The sequence below is a fragment of the Phacochoerus africanus genome, chromosome 6 (genome assembly GCF_016906955.1).
Source record: "Phacochoerus africanus isolate WHEZ1 chromosome 6, ROS_Pafr_v1, whole genome shotgun sequence".
NCBI classification, from domain to species: Eukaryota; Metazoa; Chordata; class Mammalia; order Artiodactyla; family Suidae; genus Phacochoerus; species Phacochoerus africanus.
The window spans coordinates 105649903-105662639 of record NC_062549.1 but is presented as its reverse complement, the minus strand read 5'-3'; the positions used below and the strand labels follow the sequence as shown (position 1 = coordinate 105662639).

General features: G+C 49.1%; 1 protein-coding gene across 1 annotated transcript in view; it reads right to left on the bottom strand.

Moving 5' to 3' along the window:
* Positions 1–12093, bottom strand: part of NGF (nerve growth factor) — a 50949-nt gene extending 38856 nt beyond the window's left edge. Inside the window, exon 1 of the mRNA XM_047784930.1 lies at positions 12055–12093. The gene's annotated coding sequence lies outside the window, so the exon portion shown is untranslated. The remainder of the gene's footprint in view (positions 1–12054) is intronic.
* Positions 12094–12737: the final 644 nt, after the last annotated feature.

Here is a 12737-nt window from a genome sequence, read left to right as displayed (position 1 = left end):
GAGCTGGGAAATAACCTGACATGATTTCCACTTTTAAAATGTAATTTAAAAATGTAACTGCTCTTGGGTTAAAAGGTTATAGGGGAACAAGAGGGGGCGGGGAGTCCAGGAGGAGGTCCCTGTGGTTAGTCTGGCTGAGTGGTTTGGACTAAGAGGCAGTAGTGGGATAGTGTGAAGTTGGTGGCTTCAGAGTTTATTTTGAAACCAACAGTACTTGCTGAAGACTGGATATAAAAGGTAATGAGGAAGGTTGAATTGAGGATGATTTTTAGATGTGGGGTCTGAGCAACTGTCAGAATAATGATGTCATTATCTAAAATGGGACAGACAAGATAAGACTCAGAGAAGAGAAGTTCAGGGGTCAAAAGTAGTTTAGATGTCCATTAGATCTCCAAGTGGACATGACAGTAAAAGAGAAGAGCCTGGAGCCCAGGAGAGAGGTCCAGATTGGAAATAGACCTCTAGAAGTTGTAGATCATATTTATTGCCTGGGGAAAGAAAGGACTCTTGACTGAGCTCCAGGGTACCCCAATATTTAGATGTCAGGAGAAGGAAAAGCCAGCAAAGGAGACAGAGAGGAGGGCCAGTGAGGGAGAAGGGACATTATCAGAGCTTCATGGCCCTGCAGATACATTCATTGGTGGACTGTCCTCAGCCATGTCACCACCTAAGCAGGGAGCCCCTCGGGCACTCATTTGTGATCAGCGCCAAGGACCACTACAAAACTGGGTTTTGGACAACCCAAGGACCTAGCAGGAGTCACTTTGTTTAATCTTTACACTAAGAAGTAGGTGCTATTAGTCCCATTTTATAGCTGAGGAAACGGCAAGTCCGAGAGCTACGGTAACTTGCCCTCAATCACATGTGTTTTCAGCCCCACTCCTGAGCCTGGAGCCTTGGAGAGTCTGATTCCATGTTCACACTTTTTCAATGGTGCCCTTGGCCTCAGCATCCCAGGGGCCCACTCAGTGCCGTCTGCAGCCTCCGTTCCCATCGTGGCAGGAACAACTCGTTTCTGCCCAGGCTTATGTGGAGTCCTTTCACGTCTGCTACTGCCCTTGAGAGGGGCAAGCAAAGCTGGGATTGCTCATGCAAGGCAAGTGACTGTCCAGGTCCCTGACCCCAGTAAGGGCAGAGCCAGCCCTGGCCCCCGGAGTCTCACACTCCTTGCCTAGGGCACTCCCATCTTACCTCTTCTACCTCCGGCCAACATGTTTCCCCAACTGGCAACCATATTCAAGGCAGCAGCCCTAGCCAGTGTCCAGGGGCAGAATTATTATTCTCATTTTACAGACTAAGAAACAGAGGCTCAAACAGAGGCCCTGTGAGTTGTCTCAGTTGCACAGCTAGGAAGAAGCTAAGCCAGAAATAAATCTTCAATCTCCTGGCTCTCAGTATTACTGAGTTGAAATAAATAATCTATATCTGACTTAACCAATTTTCTTTCTTACATAACAACTTTCCCAATCCATAAAAGACATAAGCTTCAGACAGTTTTGTGGAATTTTTCCCAAGCACAAGTATTGACAGTCAGAATTCTATAATAAGTCCATAATCATTTAAGAAGTAGAAATGACTAGAAGCTGGACATTCTGTGTACTGGGCCCACTTAAAACTACTTCTTGTTTTTTGCTTATTCATAAACATGCTTTAAAAATAACCTTTGAAACATATTTGTTGCTTTGCTAAGCCCTCCACTTTCTGAGATGTCCCACTCTTTCTTAGAAAAATTCAAAACAATACTTAAAGGCCCCACTCCCAAAATATTTTCCAGGATACAAAGATGCTGACACATGGGCATGAAATCTGGAGTCAGGCTTTGGTCTCTGACCTCCTCGAAAAAGAAAATGAAAACATTTCTAAGTTTTCACACTTTCCCTGTAAAAGGACAGACACAATAGCCTTGAACCCAGATGAAAAGAAAGGTAATGCATTTCATGCATAGGGAACTTCTTTGTAGTGTGTTGCATTCTGGGACAATTGATTCCGTTTGTCACTGCAAGTTTCAGAAAGAGTGGAAATAATATGTTTTGTTTTGTTTTGTTTTTTTCACTTTCGGGCACAGAAAAAGTAAGTCAGCATTTGCTTTTTCCTAAAAACAAAACAAAACAAAACAAAAAACCCAGGTGCAACAGTGATGGATCTAAACAGCCTCTTGAATGCTTTGCTTTGGTCCAGTCAAGCTTCCGGTGCTGGGTTCAATATAACCCACCTGCTTAAGGAGCAAAGGACTGGGAATGATGTGACAAATGTCTTTTTTCTGCTATAAATGTTATTTAAAATATATAACTGGCCTGGTGACATTAATTTTACAGGGAACAGTGGAATGAGTAGTGGAGAGGCGAGAAGGAGAGATGAAAATTATACAAGAACCACGTTTGCTTTTGCCCCTTAGGCGCCCCTGTCCTGCAACCTCAAATAGAGATGTCTTAACTGCTTAGAAAGGAGCGTTAAATCTTTGGTCTGGACAGGAATTCAGCATTTGAGGAGATGTCACTAATAATCCTCTTTGAGTGGGAGTGGTGGAAATGGGGCCCAGGGGGAGGGCATTTTACAAGGAGAGCGTCGGAATGAGCCCCAGGGGAGCACGGCAAACTGGAGGGAGAAAGGTGAAGCTTCCGCCTGAACAAAGAGGCAGCAGTTTGTCATCGCCGATCTGTCCTCGGGGCTGCATTAGCCAGGCTCTCAAGAAAATTGGGACATGTCGCCTTTGTGGCCCCGATGTAGAACCTTGGTGTGGGGTCACTCTTCCACGTACCCTCCTCTGGAAAGGGGAGGTCTGGGGTCAGTGACAGCTTGTGGGCTGGGTTGAGGGCGGGAGTCAGGATTGGGGTTTGGTTTACCTGAAGCTGTCAGCGCCAGGGACGGCACCAAGGGCCTTTAAGCTCCTTATACTGGGAGAGAAACTGAAACCCTCTGCATTGGGGCAGCCTGGAGCCTCGCTCACAAGAAAATGTCAGGCTCTCTACTCTGGGCAGGAACTTCTTAAGAATTTGACAATGTCAACATTTTAATGGTATCTTAGCCCTGTTGTCCTTAAAAAAATATACTGAGAAGGAAGGATGTGATTTGTGGGAACAGAAGCTCCTTCCAGAGTCACTGCACCACCACATTAGGACCAAAACATCTGTCCTGGTCACAAGGCCAGCAAAGGCCATGATTCCCCTCCGATGGTTTCCAGTGACAGGGCATGTCTTGGGCCCCTTGGACAATTCATGGTCATGTCTAGGGAAGAGGATCACAGAAAGATGGCTCTGCAAACATGAAATGGGAGAAAAATGGTAGAGGAAGGCTGGGGACAAAGACAAAACATAATTGCTGTCGTTTCTCTGCCTAGTTGGCCAGAGAAACAGCCAACCTCAGGGATTAAAGGGGACTTGTAGTTTTGATGAGGTTGATTAGTCACAAAGAAAATCAAGAAGGAAGAGGAGAGGGGAGGGGAAGAAGAAGACAGATGATGACAGTGGCTCTCGCTTCCTGAGGCCGCCTTGGCAGCAGGCACAGTACCAGGCACTTTATACATCTTTGTCACTTAATTTACATAATAGTTCTATGAGAAAGCGATCAGTCTGACCTTCAAGATGGGGACACTAATGCTTAGAGAACTTAAGTTACCCAAGATCACACAACTAGGAATCACAGAGCTGGGACTTAACCCCAAGTTTGTCTGGCTTCAGAGCTATGCCCTTTCCTAAACCATGCTGTCGTCTGGGCCAGCAGCTTTTAAACTTTTTAAACCATGACTCATAGTGAAAAAATACATTTTCCATCATGATCCAGTTTGCACATATGTATGTGTAAATGTATATACAGCTAAGACCAAAGTTTCATGAATACTTTCCCTTGCTATATGCAATGCACGTTGATTTGTAAAAATTTTACTCTTTCTTTTTTTTTTCCTATTTTCTTTTGAAGAGAGCAAGAGAGAGTTGTACCACTTTAATTGATTTCACATCCCCCTAATGGGTCTCAACCTACAGTTTGAAAACCATTTTCCTTTCCTCTACACCATGGGAGTTGACCTGAAATGTTTTCAACTACTTGCTTGATCTCGTTGGATGCTGGGCAGCATCTTTGCTTCTGAGGCAGGCTGCTAATTATGCACCCTAGACCATCCCTCTGGTGAGGGGACATCATTAATCAAATATTTCAGAAATTACAAATATCAGACAAAGCCTTTCGCTTGGGAAAGAGTCAGTCCAGGAAACCATCCAGAAAACATAACCGCTGATCTCAGGCACTGACTAGTAATATTTTAAGCAGTTGATGCATGCTTTCTCAAAAGAAACTATTTTCTCTGCTTTCAGAACCTAAAGGACACATCTGCTCTGACAGGGCAATGCACAGTCACCATCTAACAATAAATGCCCCAGGAAAAGAACAACGCAAGTGGTTGGCTCTTATCATTCCACCATCAAGAGTAGTTCTGTCTTTCTCAATCTGGGGTGAGTACACCCAGAATCTGAAATTTCTGTGCTTTGCAGGGAAGTGCATATGTCTTCACCCTGGTTTAGGATTTGGGGGTGATTTTGTTTCAGCAGCTGGGGGGCAGGGACAGGGTTGGCTCAATCAGCTTTAGATCATGGAAAGTGAGGTCCAGATCAGGTGGCTCCAGCACAAGTCAGCCCCGAGGAGCCGCGGACTCGGTGACTTCACTCCAAGCAATGTGCATGCTAATTGAGAAAACATGTTCCTGTGATGGCCTCATGCAAAAATCCAGATTTACGAATCTTTTTTTTATTCCTAAGAATTCCTTGAATATTTGCCGTGCGTGTCTATACAGCCTCCCGGAGTACTTTTCCTTCTTACCCAGTAGAGTTGTGTTTTTCGGCTGTGGCCCAGGTCAGGTTTTGAAAGGGTAGGATTCTGACAGAGTAAGTGGGCACACGGTCTCAGGCCTCGGAGAGAAGCAGGAAGGCGGCAGGAGGGGAGAAAAACAGCTTACACATACTGTCCCTCTTCTGGGGCAGGAAAAGCAACAGGAGCCCAAGTCCTTGGAAAGCAACTGTTTACAAAACTCAGTGAGGGGCCCTTCCTCATGCCTCTGGCCCTTAACGCCCTCTGGGTTGGCTAAAGCCCACCCGCCCAGCCATCGGACAGGGCTCAGGCTCACTGGGCACCAGCTCCGTTCCAGGCTCTGGGATGAGTCAGTGCTCTCCAGCCCTCCCTCCCTCATTCACCCTCACAACTGGCTTCCAAGAGCGGTAAAATGAGCCCCTTTTAGAGACGAGCAAACTGAGGCTTGGAGGGATTGAGTAATGTGGTTACAGAGCCAACAAGAGGCAGAGCTTGGATCTGAAGCTAGGTCTCTTTTGTGCGAGGGTTGCTTGTCTACAGTCCTACCCACCTGCAGGACATCCCCTCCCCAGGAGCCTCCCTAGAGGGCACCTTGCCCCAGACCTCTCTGAGAGCCACACAGCTAAGCCTTCTACAGATAGTCCCTGTTTTGATATTGCTCGTAACTGCTCCAAGAGTGTTTCGAGCAGGAAGGCGGCAGGAGGGGAGACAAACTAGATGCAAAAACAAACGAACAGACAAACAAACAACAAAAAACCCCCCAGCAGACAGGTTTTGCTTGGTCCACATGGATGTTTCGAAAAGTGAAGAAACTATATAATCGAACTCAAAATTCTGACTCTTTCGGAAAAGTTGGAAAATCTGCCCACATGGTCCTACAGACCTGCAAAGCAATAGATGGCCTTTTCCCTCTTGATGGGACAGACCCTCTCTAGTTTGTTTTCTGCAGCCCCCACTAGCCTATGGCCTTATCTCATTTACATTATCCGATGAGGCATTTCCACTTTGACTCTTGAGCAAGCTCCTTGGACAAGACCATGATTTATACTTATTATGACTCTCCAAGTGCCCAGGCCTCTAGTTAGCATATTAATTAAGATGCTAGGAGTTCCCTTCATGGCTTAGCGGTTAATGAACTTGACTAGGATCCATGAAGTTGTAGGTTCAATCCCTGGCCTCACTCAGTGGGTTAAGGATCCAGCGTTGCCGTGAGCTGTGGTATAGGTTGCAGATGTGGCTCAGATACTGCATTGCTGTGGCTGTGGTATAGGCTACAGCTCTGATTCAACCCCCTAGCCTGGGAACCTCAATATGTTGCGGGTATAGCCCTAAAATAGCCAAGATGCTAATTGGGAGAAGGAAGATCAATCCAGCAGCCTGAGGTCAGGGGGCTGAGGACTGGTCCCTCTTTAACCAAAGGTTGTATGCAATTCAGCAACTGCTGTTCAGCCACTGACCCTTGGGGTGAGAGAGCACAAACACCTGGCTGCCATAGAAAAATTCACTTCTTCCTCTTCTTTCTCTAGTAAACTTGATAAGGTACATAAAATCCTAAGGAAACGAGCTGTTGGAGGAGGACAAGTTGTTATGTGGGGTAAGGAACCAAAACACTCTTAAAGCTGCCAGTACAAATGGCCATTCTCAAGAAATGCCTTATTTAGAGAGCATTACATAACATTTCTGAAATACAAGTCTGAGACGAAGTTTGCCTCTGAAAGAAAATTACAGGAAAATGTCCATGAGTTCCCTTTTGCTTGGATATAATGAGGCCAAAGTAATTCAGAAGATGAAATGTTTGGTTAAAATTCTATCAAAATGAGGACATTAAATAGAGAAGGTCAAAATACAGGGGGGTAAGTTCCTAGAGGAGCTTCAGTACGACCAGGAAGATTTCTTCTCTCCGTGTAACAAAGCTTTACATATACAGAGACATAAAAAATGCAAAGATGAGGTTGTCCAACCTGAACTAAAAAACATAAAGGGAGGAATTCCTCAGACCCCTCCGGGCACCGAGGGAGAACACGAGGGATGGGAACTTGTGTTTGCTGAGCGCCTGCTCTGCACCAGGCCTGTGATGTTCCACCAGTATCCTCCCACTTGATGCGTACAACAGCCCGACAGAGCGGGTATCACTGTTATCTCTGTTTTATGGAAGAAAAACACTGGCTGCAAAAGAAGCCTTCCTGCATCTCTGCTCTTCTGGTGCTCATCTCCTTCCTCCCTGCTCGCCTAGTCCAGCGTCCTTCGGGCAGTTAGAGCCCACCTTGAACCTTGTGGTTTCCTCCTTCCTTAGAAACCACAATCCAAAGGGAACCTGCCTCTCTTGCATCTCCCGAACAACATGGGGGTTTAGCTTTTGGTTACTGACAAGGATGAGGTGGTCCCACGGTATGTTAACCTCTAAGCCAGGTCTGCTCAGGTCCAAACATGGGATGGCACATCCCCAGACTACACAAGTGAGAAATGCAAGTCACTTTAACTACCACTCCGATCCACAGTGATTGGGGCGGGGGCACCAAGACTTCAACCGCATCTCTGATCCACAGCGATGGGACTGGTGGGGGGGGGGGGGGCATTGAGACAGAACCCCCTCCCCCCAACCCGGCTGAGCTCTCATGGCTCCCAGCAGACAGTGCTCCCTGGAACTTACTTGGGAACGTGAACACTATGCAGCCAGATGTTATATTCCACCAACCTTGGCTACCAAAAGAGCAGCCAGAGGAAATGGGAAGATCAGCCCATCTGTACCAAAGAGCAAATACTTTGTGGTTATTGGGAGACAATTCCAGTAGTAGTGGATTGTAGCTGCCCTCGATGTGGAAAGGCTTCTGTGGGAAGCTTGGGCTGTTCGTTCCCACTGACTTCAGAGCCAGATCGTTCCACTTGCAGAGCTTTCCACCTGCAGAGGCCACCCAGGCAGTGCCAAAACATCTCCATCTGCTTACTCCGGTGGGGAATTTTCAGGGAAACCCTGACTGTCTGACTGACTAATACTACTCCTAATAAAAAGACTTCCGCGTGTAAAAGAGGTTGGCCAATTCAGAAAGCATTGTTGCTAGTCCCACTTGACAGATTGCATCATCAGACCTGTCTCAACTTCATTTGGGAATCTCCTTAAGTCTCCTATGTCCTTTTTTTTTTTTTTTTTTTGGCCTCATTAGGAATCAATTCTAAACTCTGCCAGCCCTACTGTTTTGGTAGTTTTCTCTCTTCTACTGCTTGGGAGTGAGTAGCAAGCAATAACATCCTCCAAAGACATTATTCATTTTAGCTCTTTGCACTATGAATAACCAAATGGTCCTATTTTTTTATTCTCTGGTGAGATTTTGGTAAGGATAAGTGAACTGTTCTACTTGAGAATAAACCCAGTCTTACAAGCACCATCCCTCCAGTGCAGCATTACTAGCCTACTTTTTCAATCGAATGTCACATTATTGATTCTCATTTATTCTCACAGCTTGGGCACAGTTGTATTAATTTGATACCAACGTGTGCCCATGTTGTATTAAGTGTTGTCGATGCTGGGGAGGGTTCTGCTTCCTCGTTCTCTCATTCAGGGAAGGGACCTCCTGGTGCCAGAGTGTGATCCATTTAGTGAAGGAGAGAAGGATTTCCTCCCAATGCTGTGGACACCCGGGGCAGGCAGTCTGCCTGTGTTTTTAATAGCATATGGCAGAGAAGGAAGCCGCCATGCTCTAATACCGCCTGTCCCTTCTCCCTCCTCTTTCTGGTTTTCTTTTCATATGGTTCAGTTGTAGTCACGTTCCACTGACCAAAGCAAAGGACAATGCCTGGCAGAGCCACAGCACTGAGGTTCCTGCAGCTGGCTTCCTGGAGCCTGATACGCTGGCTCCTGGAGGATGAAGCCCAGGGCTGGACACCTGAAGCCCAAATTTAATGATTAAATAATAGATGACCAGACTGTAGGGCTGAAAGACCCGTATTGGTAATTTCCAAGGGAGTTCTCAACTGGGAGCAGTATTATCCTTCTAATAAGCATTTAGCCACATGTGGGGGGAGGGGATTTGGGGTAATCACCATGACTTCTGGCATTTAATAGGCAAGGTAGGGGCACTCAACTTCCTGCACTATGTAAATAGGTCACCCTTCACCAAGAATCGTCCCCAGATGCCAACAGCCCCTTTGAGAAACACTGTTAATCCACTACCCTTGTCCTATAGAATGGGAAAGTAGTCTGAGAAGTTTAGTGACTCGCTCAAGGTCACAAAGCTACTTCCCCTCCTGTCTCATAACTCAGGAGACGACCACAGGAAGCTTACCCGAAATATGGGAGCAAAATAGCAAGAGATCATTTCAAGGTGATTCCCACTGTGTTGTATTCTGAGACCAACAACCTATAGAAACTCCTCCAAAACATGTAAAGTAACCCAGAGAAGAGTAATGAAAAAATCATGAAGCATCGGCTCTTTTTATTATACATTTTCATTATTATGGCCTTGGCTAAATTTTGTGGCAAAAGGTCTATCCTCTCAGCTTAAATAGTGACACTTCCACCCTTTGCACACCTGAAAGGTCAGTGACTTCAAAGCCTCAGTTTCTCTAGCTGCATTTCTGCTTCAGGGCCATCCCAGTTTTCCTGCTATTTAGAGTTAGGATGTTAACTGGTTCCCCACTGTCAGGAAGCAAGGTCTCTGGCAATGAGTTGGAGAAGGGTCTTTCATTTCCATTTACTTGCTAGAGGCTGCCATATGCTGTGAAACTGGTCCATCACAAGAGATGGTTTGTCAGGATGAGCTAAGCCTGATTCCTAACAGTTTAGCTGATGGTTTGCAAGATCAGAGGTGCCAGTCAGAGGAGGAGCAACCCTCTGTGAACATGGATTGTTTGCTCAGTGATATCCAGATTTTGATATGAATCCTCAGCCAGCCTTCCACTGCCTGCTGAGAACAGCAAGTGGTTTCTCCGCGGCTCCAAGGCAGTTGCCACTGAAACAAGGCATGCCACGAATGTGCAGCACTCGTGTTCAGCACTCATTTAAAAGTTGTGCCATTTTCCCATCAGTTTAATCTCAGTAATGATGAGAAACTTCCCTCAGGCTCCAGCCCTGCCCTGCCATGCCCTACCCTCCCTGCTGATGTCGGCAGCTGGGGGCCCCTTCCTGGCCACCACACAAATTTCTCCATGGAGGAGGAGAGTGTGAAGCCTCATCCCCTGCTCCCTCCAGCCCTCTGGGTGGGGGAGACATGTGGTGGGCAACAGGAGAAGCTGAGAACCTCACTCCTTGACAAAGGTTAAGGATACAGAAAGAGTCACCAGTATGAGGATAGCTGCCTGAGGGGACCCAGCTTGCCATTTCTCTAGTGGGTCTGGGCCTGGGCTGCTTTGGGGTAGGATGGCTGCCGGGGCAGGCATGGCACAAGCAGCTGGCTATAAAATCCTCTGAGGTACTCCTATAGCTCTATCAAAACATGAGTCCCCATGCCTCAGAGATTTGTGGTGCCTCCTAACATTTTCCCCATCAAGACTGCCCTTTTTCCCACCTGCCTAAAAATGTTGGGAAAATCATGGTGGGCGGGGAGTTGGCAGCATGCGATGGTAATCCCAACCCCCTTCAACGACCCAAGTATGAGCCACATTCAAGGCCAGCAGGGCCAGTCCCAGCCCCCAGACCATTCACACTCCCCACCCCTAGTCCTCAGTTGCTGCTGAACCTCTGGGAACAGATCCCATAATGGACTGACATTTGGGCTGGCCAGGCTGATGTATGACTTCTGCAGAAGAGACCCATGCAGATCCAGTGTAGCCTTTCTACATTGGCTCTTCAGAAGGGGAAAGTTTCAGACGTTCAAACTGTAGACACCGCACAGGAAGGGCAGGCAGGGTCCAGTGGCTGCTGCCCTCCTCTGCGCTGAGAGGAAGAAGTAGTCCCCTCCGGCAGACTTAACTGACAACTTCAAGTTTGAAGACCCGGAATAGAAGATACTGGTGGGCCCGCCACTGCCATTCTGAATTTGAGAAAGCAGCTGACCATACATGTGAGTGGGGGAGGAGGCGTCTGGCGCTGGCAGTGGGTGTGCCCAGAGGATGGAGCCAGGACAATTAATCAAGTGCTTTTTCTCCAGGATTTCCATTGGCCTCAGATGACGGAGGGGGCAGAGATACCCAGGAGAGTCCTATTTTGGTTTCCAGCTGGGAACGTGCACTAAGTTTTTCTTAATACCCATAGCACCCAAAGGCTTTACTGTAATACCCTTTAATGCATGAAACACCCATAAATTATCCGACAAACTGTTACAACTTCCAACCTGGAACAACTTGGAAAAACCAGCCTAGCAAGCAAGCTCTTTTTTAATCTCTCAAATCACAAGAGAAGAGAAAAGTTCAAGCAGAAAACACCTTCCATGAGAATCTCAGTTGTTGTTGTTGTTGTTTGGAAAGAAAAAGCAGAGTTGTAATCAGAGTGAAGCCGCTTGTTTACGATGGCTCAAAGATGCCGCTCGCGACCCGGAGTCCTGTCTCTCCCTCCCCTAGGTCTTTGCCGCCTGGACCCAAGGCACTGCCGCCCCACCCCTCCATACTAGCTTCTCCCGCACCTGGCAGCAGACAGCTGGAGGTGAGGCGTGTAACCCACGTAGCAGGACCTTGCATGGAGTACTTTGGCGAGCAGGCTTCCTCTAACAACCCCTGGGGCCCTCTCTGGGGATTCCCAGTTCTCCAGCGACCGGCGGAGGAACCCCGAGACCCTTGCTCCATGCCCTGCACCAGGTCTAGGGCCCCCTGCCCCGCTCATCCCCTTCCCTGGGGGCAGCGTAGCACTCGAGGGACTAGGCACACACCCCAGCCCGCGCGCGCCCTGCACTCGCACTCCGCCGTGCAGATCACCACTCCTGCGGCCCCGGCGCGCTCGCAGCCCGCGCATCCCTCTCGCCACACTCGTTCGCTCTCTCTCACTTGAGTGCCGTCCCCCTTCTAGCCCTCGAGCTCGTCCTTGGCACCGCCGTACAGCGATTTCAAGCGCCAGAGTGGCCTCCCGCACTTCGGGCCATCGGGAGGTCGAGAACTCCACGACCTGAGAGAGCCCTGCTCCCCACTACTCGCCCACCCGCCGAGGCTCCCGCACCCACTTGGGACGCTCCTCTCACGGCCGCAGTTCAGCCCACGGGAGCCTCCGGGGCACCCAGAGATCTGGCCACACTGGGATCCACGCATACTCTCCCCGGGAGCCCAGCCACGCCGGACCGCGCCGGTGCCCGAGCTGCGCCCCTCTCGGGCTGGGCTCAGGGCAGCCTGACTCACCGCTGCGCTCCCCTCTGGCTCCCAGCGCTCTCTGCTGTGCCGGAGCGCCGAGCTGCTCTAACACAGGCTTCTTGAATTCTTAGCCCCTCCTCCCGGACTCCTGAGTCACCCACTCCAAATCCTTTCCCCCACTCCAACCCTCCCCAGCCCCAGCCCCGCACCTGCTCCAGCCAGGCGGAGGTGCCCGCCAGTAGGGGTCCTGGGGACCAGAGAGCGATCTTTCCCGGGAGGGCGGGCTTGACCCAGCCAGGGTTGGGGGTCAAACCTCCAGAGGTCAAAAGGAAATGCATCGGCATTGGAGGGGCCGCTTGCAAAGCCCTGCTGGCCGGGGATTTTTCTGGGGCACCAGGCGGGGGTGCTGGCCTCGGACGCCAAAGGGCCAACTGGCTGGGGGTGGGCGGAGTCGCCGGGAGCTCCCCGCACCTCCCCGCCCTTCCCTCCTGCGAAGCCGGCAGCCCGCGCCTTGCATCCAGCTCCTCTGGGGTCTGCCTGGCGCCATCCTTCGTGCCCTGGGCTTGGGCTGCTCCAGCTCCTGGGAGCCAAGAGAGAAAAGCCCAGAGACCTTTTCTCCCAGGACACCTCCTGTCACCCTGGGAGAAAAGAGTACCCAGGGGAGCTCCAGGAGATGCAGGTTCCTGACTCCTCTGACACAGGGAGAGCTGTGGCTCCTACAGCAGAACCAG